General features: G+C 48.7%; 1 protein-coding gene across 2 annotated transcripts in view; it reads right to left on the bottom strand.

Moving 5' to 3' along the window:
- COL4A2 (collagen type IV alpha 2 chain) overlaps positions 1-14522 on the bottom strand; it is a 177364-nt gene that overhangs the window by 161952 nt on the left and 890 nt on the right. The window lies entirely within an intron of this gene.

Raw genomic sequence — 14522 nt, 5'->3', positions numbered from 1 at the left:
AAAATTTAAGGCAAAACTGGCTACTTGAAATTATAACATGCCAAGGTTTTGATACATTTGTCTTAAAATATTAACGAAACACTTCTAAACACTGCTGTGAAGTGTCCACATTTTCCAAGTTCTCGGAGTTTTATTTAGTACATATTTTGTTTGGTTTGGTTTTCAGTGTCTGGCATATTGTGGTTCTCAAACATGTGGGTATCTTTGTGTATGGCCATAATCAGTGACTTTTAGATTCAGTTTTGTCAGCCAGCAATATTTTCAGTAAATAAGAATGGAATTAAATTTGCTGAATGTAAACATCGAACCTCAAGTCACTGTATGTTTAGTAACTGCTTAATGTATTAGTTTTAGGTGCTAGCACTGTTTGAAATTCCCTTAAGTCACCTGAGGGTGTCCCCGGGGCTGGGCCCCCCACCAGCATTCGGGAGTGTCCCCCAGGTGACGGCCATGGCAGCCAGGTTGACAGACACTGCTTAACCCAGATGCCTGCCCCCCACCCCACCCCCAACCCAGCAGCAGCTCACTCACAATTTCACAAAGCTCCCCGGGTCATTCTCACCTCCTGACGGGCCGAGGTCCACTGGTTTCATAGGAAACTAGGGGCACATTCTGCATGTAAGTAACTGCTGTCAGATCCACTTTTGAGCAAAGTTTTACATCTAGAAGGGCACAGGGTGTCAGTGAAGAAATTTTGGAATGGGAGTGAAAAAGAGATAATAGAACCTGTAAAGAGATATCTGTATCTCTTTTCTCCCCAGCTTCTTTGATGGAACTCCACTGACTTGAATTGGGAGAGGCTGGCTTTTGTCTTCTATCTCCTGGCAAGAACAGTTCAAGGGGAAAAGGAGAGTGATGTGCTGATACAAGTACTCCTGCTGGGAGGGGAGAGAGGGAGGAGAGACAGGTGTGTGTGTGTGTGTGTGTGTGTGTGTGTGTGTGTGTGTCCACTTATAACTGGATGGAGGGGTCCCTTCCCTGGTCGGGGTACACTTTCCTCCCTGCACAGGCAGCCACAGCTGAGTGACCTGGCTGGGTTTCCTTTTTAATCAAGAGCAGACCTGGCAACCGTACATACTCTTCCTGTAATTGAGTTGCTCTGGTTCCTCAGAGAATCACTTGGGAGAATATGAAGACGGCATTCTCCTTCGAAACCCCAGGAAATCTGTTAAGGCTTTGAAGGAATGCTTCACACCATGCCTCGAAGGCCTATTCTTCTGTGATGCTGGGAAACAGACCCGTTACCAGCCAGAAAGGTTGCTGAACTGACCCCTCCTTTGACGAGCCTTCTTTTAAAACAGGAATGATCTCTGCCCAAATTGTCATTTTGTTTTTAACTTTGCAGCTTTTTAGGACTGCAATGAAAATGAACGTGTCTGCTCTTCTGCACTTTCACAAAAGCCAAGGCAGACAGCTGAAACACCACTGCCGCACCATGCGACTTCACAACAAGAAACGCATTGATTTTTCCAGCCTCTGTCATCTTGAAATTGATAAGCAGACACAAAACCTGATGTCTACACGCACTGGTAAGGTTTACAAATCATTTCAGACTGTTCGCTGCTAATATTCCTTGTTTTGCAACGGGAAGGGGGAGGCTGGGCCATAAAAGCTGATGACTAAGACGAAGGAAATCCTGTCTGAGCTAAGATTGTCTTGGAGGGGAGGGGCGGGGCAGGGAGGGAAGCTGCCAGACCTGGTGGGAGCTGTAGGAGAGGAAGGTGCTTTTCAGATAGGAAAGGAGAGTCTCTCAGGCCCGTATTTGGTCCTTCATTGCAACTTGGAAGGTTGTTACAACTCGGACCGTGACCAAGTAAGGAAGAAAGGGAAGGGGGTGATTTTCCCCCTGGAATTTCCAGCCGCACTCTTCTTGTTTGAGGTCACCCACTGGCCTCGCTCACCTGGGCGCTCAGGAGGAAACGGGTGGGTGTGTGTCCTGTTCATCCTGGCTGTGGAACCACAGCAGCGAGTGAGCACTGCTGAGGCCCTGTTAGGCAAAGGCTGGGGGTTCTCTCCGCTCCTTCGAGAAAGACACCCTCTCCTAAGGTTCTGTGGTGTGTTTTCTGTGCCACATTGCCAAACAAAAGCCTCTAGAGTTTTCTTGCTTTGTTAAATGATACTTGGGTCTCGGAATCCTTCGAACAAAATGTTCTTTGTTTGTAAGTCTTTCCATTTGTTCTGGAAATAATTTAGTTACACCTGGACCTAACTTTAATTAAAATTAACATTCTTCCCTTGGCGGGCGTTTTTCAAACTTAAGAAAATACAAACAACTGTCCAAAGGCTTTGGGAAGACTCCCCTGCGCCCATCTCACCAAGTGGACACGGGAGCGTCAGCGAGCGTGTCCCCAGCTCAGGCTCCTGGCATTACAGCTCCTCCCTACCAGGCAGGGTCCAGTGCCCGTGGCACCCAGAAGTGTTAGGACCAGAACCTTCTTCCCCATGGTCCCCTCCCACATCCCTCAGTCCCGCTGGCCTGCTGTGCCCACACCACGTCCGCCTCCGCCCGAGGGCCTGTCTGAGCAGGGACCCTCCTCTCCTCTGTCCCCAGGGCCACACGCACAGCATGTGTGTCACGGTAAAGAGCCCGCAATGGCTCTTCTCTCTAAAGTAGGGCCTCTGCGGGCTGCCCGCTCCCCACGGACAGCACGTTTAACTTCAAAATTCCATCAGACAATTGGATACTCCTACCCCGAACACACAAGCACACGCATACACACACACGTGCACGTGCTCAGAACATTCCATTTGCTGCCCCTGGCCTGTCCTCTGGGACACAGCCCCGAGCCCACGAGAGGATTGACGTACATGACTTGTGAGTGAACACCGGTCCTAGCAGAATCGAGACATGTTGTTCGGCGAACGGATTTCACATCAGTGAACTTGTGAACTTGTGACACAGATACTAACATTCCTGTTTGACACATGAAGAAAAGGAGATAGAGAAGGAAAAGTGGCTTTTCCTGGTCACTGGACTCCATCCCAGATGCGCCAACGCTTTTTAACAGGCCACGCCTGTCTACCTGCTGGCATGTGGGAACTCCAGTGGAAAACATCAGAACAGAAAAAAAAAACAAAGCAGGGAAAGCAGACCCCGAGGTAGGGACGCTGGCGCTGGTCCAGGAAAAATGGAGCCTGTCATCATAACACTGCTGTCCACGGGGGTCCCTGCACAGCTAAAGTAATTTTAGGAAGGGCTCTTACTCCCCAGGGGGTTTAAGTAAATCTTTCTCCAGGTCAGGACTAACTATTTTCCAACAGCCTCTCTATCTGCGCCGAGACAATGCTGTGTTTGCATGCCTCTGCCCCCCACGTGCCTGTGGAACATTCACCTGGGAGTTCGAAGAGGACCCGGAGAAGGAGAAGGGTTTGGGGACTCTGTCCTGCTGATCGGACCCCCCGGCCAGCTTGTGTGTCCCCCTTGGTCATCCTCCAGGGGTCTTTCCTCATGCAGCCATTCTAGTCTTTGTTTCTCAGAGTTTGGGAGCCGCTAGTCATCCACACTTGTAGGTCAGCCTCTCTGCAGAGGGACTCCAGAATGAACAGGTCTGCCTGATGCGTCCTCGAGACCGTCCTTCTCCTCCTGCCTGGGCAGCCCTTAGGGAGAAAGGAGCTCGGGTCCTCCAAAGGGCGCGTGTGTGTGCGCTTGTGGGTTCTATGTTCTCTATTTCTCTCTCTCATCTCCATGTCTATGTATCTCTCCATCCATCTACTATCTATCTATCCATCTATCATCTATCAATTTATCTGTCATCTATATCTATCTTTCTCTGTCAGTCATCTACCGTCTATCATCCTTCTATGGTCCATGTAGATAAATAATATATACATATATTTACATATGATATACATATGTATATTTTACATAGCCAACGTTTTGTGTATTTTGAGTATGCACACATACTCTATGGCTAGGGATTTGTTGGCCTAGCACCATGGTTACGAGCCGAGGTTATAGAACCAGCCAGTCCTGGGCTTCACTCCCAACTTTATTCCTTATTGACCTTAACAAGTGCCCTAACCTGTGTGCCTCAGTCTGCACATCTGTAAAGTGGGATAATCACAGAACTGTGGGTGTTTAGCGGCTAATGTGTGTCAGTGGCTAGGATCAGTTCCTGGCACCAAACTGCTGTGTTTCCCCTGTGGGAGATTTTAGCTGTTCCTGGGGTTCTGAAATGCTAGAAACTTCCTTAGGGGTTCCTCTTTCTTATGTTGATCCCAGGGGAGCCCACAAGGACCCTCCCAGGGGACCCCTCCTTTTCTCCAACCTGGAGCCAGGGGCAGGGGTGAGGGCAGAGGAGGCGAGAGGGCTCCCCATTCCCTGTGTCACTCCTTCCTGACATTAGTTTGAAATTATTGCCCAGCTGTTGATAATAGCCTCTCTTTTTTCTAATGGACAAACCACAGCCTGGGAGGCATCCCAGGGAGCACGTGTCTTTGACCGTGTCCACAAGCAGAAGCCCTTTCCTCTGCTCTCATGGGGCCCACACCACTCCACAGAGTCAGACACACACCCAAAAGTGCTCAACACGCAGAAAAACACACTGTTACGTAATTCCCACCAGGTACCAGAAAATCAGTCTGTAATCCTTCTGTAATTCCCACATGGGAGATCACTGAAGGGGGCAAAAACAGCAAAATAGGAATTTTAGGGCCTGAAACAATCCCTCGGAAAAAAGGCAAATCTTTCACAGACAAATCAGCACTTCCTTTATCACCAGGTACAGACAGCTGTAGCCAGCGGGGGGTAGCATTTAATTGGGGAAAAACAACCACACCGGGAAAAACTACATTTTAATCTAATCTTTCCTAGTTGTTCCGTGACTGTCCTTCTCATCCAGAAGGTTTGTTTCAGCACTTTCAGCTTGCTATATACCTTCACTCATTGACGGCACAGATGCTTTACTGGGTGCCTGCTGTGTTTCAGGCCCTGGATCTTACGATGTCGCCGTGAATGAGACAGGAGGAAAGACGTCATGTGCCCTAAGCCTTGGGCTGCGGTGGCAGAGATACCAGTGGGGATAAAATTACGTGAGAAAAGACAAACGCTTAATGTCTATAGGGCTTAAGGATGATGACTTAAAATCCCGGCTCTCTAATGGTAATTTTGGGAGGGCACTTTAATTAGACTCTGCAATGGCTCATTTCCGAGGGACAGGGGCTCCAACTGGGCGCGGGATTCTGACACTGGCTACGGGAGGCCTCTAACAGGCCAGGGGCAGGGTGTCCTTTAGGTCACGGGGCTTCAGGCTACTTCGAGGAGAGAGAGCTGGCAATGGCTGCTCTGTTCCTGCAGGGTGGTGACACAGGCAAAAGCGCCAGGTGACAGCCGCTGGCCATTGGCCATCCTTGTTCCTGGTCCTTGTCCCCAGCCAGTAGAAGTTATGGCCACTTGGAGAGTGCTCACTCCAAATTCTGCAGCGGCCTGCAGCAATGCAGGGAGTGCGTGTGGAGGGGGGCTCGGGGACCCTGGACGTGCCACTTTCTCATCCTTGCTGTCCCCTGGGGGTCCTAGGCGTGCAAGAAGCTGGGGGTGGGCTTTCCTTTCCCACACAGCCAGCCCCTATGGATGGGACACGGGAGCCAGAGGTGTGAGCATGTAAAAGCCTCCTGGAAATGACACCGTCCTGCGAACCTGCTGTGCCATCTCGAGCTCAGGAAACAACTGTGTAACCGTGTTCCTGCCCTGGTCAGTCGGTCAAGAAGAGGGAGGCCATTGTAGCTCAGCCCTGGAGGCCCTCGGAGACGCCCAGCGGTGGAATCTCCATTGGGGCGCCTTCCCTCCCCTCTCCCCATAAAGAACCCCACCCAAGTTAGGGGAACAAAAGCCCTTTCCCCAAGCAGGGGCCACTTCTGCTAGACTTCCAAGGACACAGAAGTGCCTTTTGTTTGCTTTTTTCTATCAGCGCAAAGCATGGGGACACTGTCTCCCTTTTCTGGATCCCCAGTGTGCAGCTCTGCTCGCTCTGCACCTGTCCGGACCAAGCATGCCAGATGGGACAGATGCATGGCTTCTAAGGGCAGGTTTTTATTCTGAAATGAGTTATATTTGCTGAAAAGCTGCAAAGAGAATTCGGAGAGTCCCCATACAACCCTTCAGGCAGACAGGATGATGTGATGTCAACATCTTACACAACCTCAGCCCATTTTGTCAAAACTAGAAACGAACATGAGCACACGCACTAAACCACAGACTCTATCAGAATGGCACCAGTTTTTCCACCAATATTCTCTCTCCCTTCCAGGATCCGATTCAGGATACCGCACGGCACTTAGAGGAGCACTTTCTTTACAAAAGAACTTGTTGCTTCAGAAGGCAGCCTCGTTCAGGGTGGCAGAATCCCGTCGGAACAGAACACCCAGTGCACAACAGGAGCGGCAGGAGATGGGAGACCCCGACACAGAGACCAGGTCCAGGCGCCCGCGGGCTCGGAATCTAGTGGGTGGGGCGCAGCTGCTCGCATGTCCCTTGAAAGTCACTCCCTGACCGCATGGAGGGGGCTGGAGAAACCCACGCAGTCTCCCTAAGATTAGACACCTTCTAATCTTCTTTCATGGTTAAAAAAAAAAAAAATCACACAGCCCCAGGGGGGCGATGAAATCAAGGTTAGGGAGTCATTCAGGCCGGTCCCAGGAGAGTCTCCTTGGCGGTGGAAGCAGCCACCAGGGTGGTGGCAGGAGGTGACCACCAGATAAACTGCCTGGCCTCTTGCCCCAGCTGATCAGGTATCATTCACTGGGTTACAGAAGCTCCCCACCCCCAAAGATAAGAAGCCTCAAGCAGCATACTTTTTTTTTTTTTTTTTTTTTTGCGGTACGCGGGCCTCTCACCGCTGCGGCCCCTCCCGCCACGGAGCACAGGCTCCGGACGCGCAGGCCCAGCGGCCATGGCTCACGGGCCCAGCCGCTCTGCAGCACGTGGGATCCTCCCGGCCGCGGCACGAACCCGTGTCCCCTGCATCGGCAGGCGGACTCTCAACCACTGCACCACCAGGGAAGCCCTACACTTATTTTTAAGTCATCTCTGGAGCAGCCCAAATGCCAGCCTGGAACAGCATCCCGCTTCCAGCTTTACAGCTGGGAGTGGTGAGGGCCTAGCCCAGGGACGGGCCTGGGGCAGGTTGAGGGGGGCGGGCCCCGTCCTCAGCTCTGACTCTCCAACTCACCGGGGTGACTGAATGCCCTGAGCATCCCAGCACGGACGGACGCCAACCCTCCCTCAAAGTGTTAAGTGACTTGCTCTGGGGTCACCCAGCCAGTTAGGAGCCACGCTGGGGTGGCATTTGGTTGCCTCCATCACTGCTGTGCGGTCCCCGGTCCTGGGGGCCACCAGCTCCCCGCAGAACGCCCAGCTTACAAGCCGAATCAGCCAGGGCCGGGGTTCCCAACCTTACCTACCACCTTCCACGCCGGTGAGAACACCACCAGCTACAGCGGGAGGCTGACTTCACATTTTCCTCTCAAGTCCTCTAATCAGGTTCCTAATCTGACAACTCCTTTTCAGATTAAAAGTACAAGACATTCCAAAACCACCACCTTCTAAGCACTGACATCTTCCTTACACCATCGTCATCGATCAGGTTTATCTCCATTGCACTTTTGTTTTTCTCTCGCATTTTCTCTCTTACTTAATTGAAGCGAGTCACCCATTGGTCTGTCACCAAAGGAAGACAGACAATCCTTTGATTTTTATTATTTTACCAAAATCTTTGTTTTCTGTTCTAGAACTTTTTACTTGAATTGCACTTTTTTTCCCCCTCTCTCTCTGGTTCTAAATATACCCACGGGCAGTGGGAGAGCTGTGGTCCCTATGTCCCCCTTATACCTGCATCTGTTCTGTGATGCTATGACAAATCCCTGGTGTTATTGACTGTGGCCAAGCCATGCAGGGAGGCTTCCTTTAAGGGCCTCCAGAGAGCTGGAGATTTCCTTGTTTTTCCATTAACAGAGGAGGAACGTTGTGAAACTTCCCTGCTTCTTGGGGGCTCAGATTGTGAACAACTGAACTAGAGCCCCAGGGAATTCTGCAAAAGATCTGATCTCTAGGAGTCTTAACTCGAGCATGGAAAGCATGTGAGCACCGTACATTTTCCGTAACTTAGCATTAAGCTGATTGGAAGGAGAAGAGAAAACCTTAAGGACGTATTCCTTCTTTTTGAGAGGGAGAGGACTCAAATCAATAATATTAGAAATGAAAAAGGAGAAATTACAATGGACACTGCAGAAATACAAAGCATCCTAAGAGACTACTACGAGCAACTCTATGCCAATAAAATGGACAACCTGAAAGAAATGGACAAATTCTTAGAAAGGTATAACCTTCCGAGACTGAACCAGGAAGAAATAGAAAATATGAACAGACCAATCACAAGTAATGAAATTGAAACTGTGATTAAAAATCTTCCAACAAACAAGAGTCCAGGACCAGATGGCTTCATGGGTGAATTCTAGCAAACATTTACAGAAGAGTTAACACCCATCCTTCTCAAACTCTTCCAATAAATTGCAGAGGAAGGAACACTCCCAACCTCATTCTGTGAGGCCACCATCACCCTGAAACCAAAACCAGACAAAGATACTACAAAAAAAGGAAATTACAGACCAATATCACTGATGAATATAGATGCAAAAATCATAAACAAAATACTAGCAAACAGAATCCAACAACACATTAAAAGGATCATACACCATGATCAAGTGGGATTTATCCCAGGGATGCAAGGATTCTTCAATATATGCAAATCAATCAATGTGATACACCATATTAACAAACTGAAGGAGAAAAACCATATCATCATCTCAATAGATGCAGAAAAAGCTTTTGACAAAATTCAACACCCATTTATGATAAAAACTCTCTAGAAAGTGGGCATAGAGGGAACCTACCTCAACATAATAAAGGCCATATATGACAAACCCACAGCAAACATCATTCTCAATGGTGAAAAACTGAAAGCATTTCCTCTAAGATCAGGAACAAGACAAGGATGTCCACTCTCACCACTATTATTCAACATAGTTTTGGAAGTCTTAGCCACAGCAATCAGAGAAAAAAATGAAATAAAAGGAATACAAATTGGAAAAGAAGAAGTAAAACTGTCACTGTTTGCAGATGACATGATACTATACACAGAGAATCTTAAAGATGCCACCAGAAAACTACCAGAGGTAATCAATGAATTTGGTAAAGTTGCAGGATACAAAATTAATGCACAGAAATCTCTTGCATTCCTATACACTAATGATGAAAAATCTGAAAGAGAAATTAAGGAAACACTCCCATTTACCATAGCAACAAAAAGAATAAAATACCTAGGAATAAACTTACCTAAGGAGGTAAAAGACCTGTACTCAGAAAACTATAAGACACTGATGAAAGGAATCAAAGATGACACAAACAGAAGGAGAGATATATCATGTTCTTGGATTGGAAGAATCAATATTGTAAAGATGACTATACTACCCAAAGCAATCTATAGACTGAATGTAATCCCTATCAAATTACCAGTGGCATTTTTTACAGAACTAGAACAAAAAAATCTTAAAATTTGTATGGAGACACAAAAGACCCCGAATAGCCAAAGCAGTCTTAAGGGAAAAAAACGGAGCTGGAGGAATCAGACTCCCTGATTTTAGACTATACTACAAAGCTACAGTAATTAAGACAATATGGTACTGGCACAAAAACAGAAATATAGATCAATGGAACAGGATGGAAAGCCCAGAGATAAATCCACACACCTATGGTCAACTAATCTATGACAAAGGAGGCAAGGATATAAAATGGAGAAAAGACAGTCTCTTTTGCATTGGGGAAACTGGATAGCTACATGTGAAAGAATGAAATTAGAGCACTCCCTAACACCATACACAAAAATAAACTCACAATGGATTAGAGACCTAAATGTAAGACCGGCCACTATGAAACTCTTAGAGAAAAACATAGGAAGAACACTCTTTGACATGAATCACAGCAAAATCTTTTTTTATCCACCTCCTAGAGTAATGGAAATAAAAACAAAAATAAACAAATGGGACCTAATGAAACTTAAAAGCTTTTGCAAAGCAAAGGAAACTACAAACAAGACGAAAAGACAACCCTCAGAATGGGAGAAAATATTTGCAAACGAATCAACGGACAAAGGATTAATCTCCAAAATATATAAACAGCTCATGCAGCTCAATATTAAAAAAAAAACAACCCAATCAAAAAACGGGCAGAAGACCTAAACAGACATTCCTCCAAAGAAGACATACAGATGGCCAAGAAGCATATGAAAAGCTGCTCAACATCACTAATTATTAGAGAAATGCAAATCAAAACTACAATGAGGTATCACCTCACACCAGTTAGAATGGGCATCATCAGAAAATCTACAAACAACAAATGCTGGACAGGGTGTGGAGAAATGGGAACCCTTTTGTACTGTTGGTGGGAATGTAAATTGGTGCAGCCACTATGGAGAACAGTATGGAGGCTCCTTAAAAAACTAAAAATAGAACTGCCATACGACCCAGCAATCCCATTACTGGGCATATACCCAGAGAAAACCATAATTCAAAAAGACACATGCACCCCAATGTCCACTGCAGCACTATTTACAATAGCCAGGACATGGAAGCAACCTAAATGTCCATCGACAGACGAATGGATATAGAAGATGTGGTACATGTATACAATGGAATATCACTCAGCCATAAGAAGGAACGAAATTGGGTCATCTGTAGAGACATGGATGATCTAGAGACTGTCATACACAGTGAAGTAAGTCAGAAAGAGAAAAACAAATATCGTATATTAACGCATATATATGGAACCTAGTAAAATGGTGCAGATGAACCGGTTTGCAGGGCAGAAATAGAGACACAGATGTAAAGAACAAACGTATGGACACCAAGGGGGGAAAGTGGCGGGGGGTGGTGGTGGTGGTGGTGTGATGAACTGGGAGACTGGGATTGACATGTATGCACTGATGTGTATGAAACAGATGACTAATAAGAACCTGCTGTATAAAAAAATAAATTAAATAAAATTCAAAAAAAAAAAAAAGAGCATATTCCTTCTTTTTCTTTTCTTTCCTTGGGGGCAGGGAAAGGTGTGGCAGCATGCAGGAATGGCAAGAGAATCTTCCAGAGCCTGAAGCCCTGGAAATCTGAGCTGGTGGGAAGGCAGTCTGGAGCCCACCATCTCCTCGGGCATATGGGGCCTGTGTGTCCAGCTCTCCTGGCTGCCTCTTCATAACCTGGAGAATCTAAGTTCTCCCCGGCTGAGGTCAGGAGGTCAGCCCAGCCCATAGCACATCTGATCTCCAGGAAGGTCTCTGTTCTCTGGAATTCTCTTCCCCCCAGAATCGCACAGGGCTGCCCTCTTAGATCTTCAAGGCTGCTGCCCCACGTCTTGAGATAAGAAGCAATAGTGCGGTACAGGGGCTCATGAGCCCCGGGGCAACCTGCCTTCAAAGCCTGGGATGGTGGCCGTTTAGGATGGGCTGTCTCACGTGCCCTCAGGCCGGGCAGCAGCCTGACGACAGGTGCCACACATCCAGGGTGCGTGTACCCACGCTGGGTCCTGAGCCCAGGCTGCCAGGGGACTGCTGCCGTCCTCTCTCCCTCTGGCCACCAGATCGTGCTGGGTCTCCCTTGCTCCGGGCTCCTGCTCTACAGAGCAAAGCAGAAGAGGAGGTGGAGGGGGACTCCTCTTCCCAGAAACCAGTGGGTGGGCTTTGTTCTGCCCATCTCTGTCCAGAGCAAGGAAAGCACAGTTAGGAGACTCAACTACTGAAAATCAGTAGTTGACTTACCATACCAGTTCTGACCCTGGGAAACCAAGCAGTGGGGAGTTGCCTGGGTTCAGATCTGCTGCTTACAAAGAGAGACACCTTGGGCAAGGTGTTTAAACTCTTTGTGCCTGTTTTCTTGTCTGTAAAATGGGGGTAACAAATGTTACCTACTCAGGTAGGTGTGTTTTCCTATGAAGCGTAGATGGATTAAGACGCAAAAATTGGCACGTAGCAAGTATTCATTAAATAATTATTTACCATCTCTGCTACCCATTTTCCGTTGCTTCTGCTACAAAACTCTTCAGGCTACAGCGAGCAGCCCTCTTCACCGAATTGACCTACCCCTGGGAAGACTCTTCGGCACAAACGGGCAAAGACACAGGATTCTTGAGTGTGGCAGACAAATAGGGCAGGAGCTGGACTTGCCACGATGGGGAAGATTTTTTAGTAAATATAGTTAAAGGTTAAGGCATTATTTCTTGAGTAACAGCTCTTAAAGCCAGTGGTCAATGAGAAGTTAGCAAGTGGAACATCCATCGTCGAACATCATAAATCCCACGATTGCTGAATAACACGTATCGATGTGTCTCCAGTAAAATGACTCAAGTATGTTTGCATGTGCAGATGTAGAAATGCCATAAGCTGGCAAGTGACTCCAATGCCTTCCAACCTAATACTCTTAACTCAGTGGCTCCCACACTTTAGCATCAAGTGGGAATGCAGACTCCCAGGCTCCACCCCCGAAAGTCTAATCAGAAGATTTGAGATGTGGATCAGAGGTCTGCTTTCCAGGTGAGTGTAGGGGTCCAAGGACTGTCCTCTGAGAAGCACTGCTAGGCAATAAATGCTCTGGGTCCCACCCAAGGATCAGGGAGCAGAGACTCAGATGAGTATGCGGCATCTAAGAGGCTTTGGAGGAAGGCACAGGGGTATATTACATGTAACGGGCTGGGGGATATTCTCTTCTGTTCAATGTATGGAAACGCACGCTCAGGATTTATGAGACCAGGGCAGAGCTGCCTTTAGTACCCAGGTCTTCTGACATGAACACCACTTTTAGGATCAATGCCAGAAGGAAAACACTGATGTTATGAAAGTGGTTCTAGGGGCTTCTCTGGTGGCGCGGTGGTTGAGAGTCCGCCTGCCGATGCAGGGGACGCGGGTTCGTGCTCCGGTCCGGGAGGATCCCACATGCCGCGGAGCGGCTGGGCCCGTGAGCCATGGCCGCTGAGCCTGCGCGTTCGGAGCCTGTGCTCCGCAACGGGAGAGGCCGCAACAGTGAGAGGCCCACATACCACACACACACACACACACACACACACACACTCAAAAGTGGTTCTAGGGGACGAAGGGGTGTGGGAGAGTGAGCACAACGAACGCACAATCGCAACAGGGTTGGGCACTTTCCTTTGCAGGGACCTCCTCCTCCTCCTCCTTCTCTGAGCGTGCGCGCGCGTCTGTGTGCGCGCACGCGCGTGTGTGCGAGCGTGCGTGTGCGCGCGCGCGCATGCATTGCCCTGGCTCCCAGCTCTGGGCCAAGTCCTGTACGTCTTATGTGCATAAGGACCCATAAAGGCCAATGGGCTGGTTTAAATTTCTAGGCTCTGATCTTCTTAAACCAGGACGTGTGGAAAGGAAAGGGAGACAGACCCGAGCTTTAAGAAAACTTTGGCCTGGAATGTTCCGGTCAAAGTCCATGGACTCCTCTTCTGACTCCCAATCTGGGCCCTGAATTGCAGCAGAAAAGTGAGGCTAGAGGTTCTTTCCCAAGCTAGGATAGCACTTCCTCACTCACAGCCTTGAAAATCCTCATTTGTTTTATGTGAGGATGGAACAATGTGAAAATAACAGAATTAAAAGCAAACCGTGAACACAGCTCCCCACTGTGCCTGTGTACACTCTGCCCAGAGTGCGGATGGGGGGGGTCTCTTGACTGAGCCACCTGGGACATCAGGTGCCACCATATTCCATCAGACAGAGGAAGGGAGGGTGGGGTCCAGGACACCTGGTAAGTCCCCTGGATCTTCAGCTGCAGTTTAAACATCTGGGTCCTCAACTCAAGGGACCCAACAAAGCTGTGACAGCTCAGCCATGCCACACGAAGTTCAACCAGAGCGGCTCCTGCTGCCAAGTACAAAATCCCATAGTGCAATCAGCAGGCGGGGAATGCCTGGCAATGCTGACAGGGTCACCTTGAATGGCGGGGCTGGGGTGGAGGGGGACCTGGTAAACAGGGTCCCCGTGGGAGACTTAGCAGCCCCATCCTGGCTTTTCCGGGGCCACAGCGCGTCTTGCAAGAAAGCGGTGTTTTCTGCCATTGTTCCCTCTCAGCGACACCAGGAGTACAAAGTCGCCGGGTCCTCCTCGCCCCGCCCATTCCCCCAGAGCCTCTCATTCAAAAGAACGGAAAACTCTGCCAAGGGCAGGACCTCTGACACCAGCTTCTGATGCCACGCAAGCTATTCTCCCCCGAAGCCTGGCGCCTCAGGGCCACGTGTCTGACCGCCTCGATTCTAAGGTTGAGCTTTGCTTCTAACGACGGGCTTTGCTCAAACGAGGGGAAAGGATGCCGCGAGCCATGTTTTAAATTATTGGTTCCCAAGGAAGAGCCGACGCCAGTAACGCACAGGATTGAAGGGGGACCCAAGGAACGGCAAACCGGAGTTCTCGGGGGTGAGGGGCGGGGAAGGCGTGCTTTCTCAGAGCCTGGGCTGGGTAGGGGGAGCAGGGGACACCCAGGCA

The sequence above is a fragment of the Globicephala melas genome, chromosome 18 (genome assembly GCF_963455315.2).
Source record: "Globicephala melas chromosome 18, mGloMel1.2, whole genome shotgun sequence".
NCBI lineage: Eukaryota > Metazoa > Chordata > Mammalia > Artiodactyla > Delphinidae > Globicephala > Globicephala melas.
Note: the sequence above shows the minus strand (reverse complement) of the source record. Positions and strands in the feature narration are given on the sequence as shown.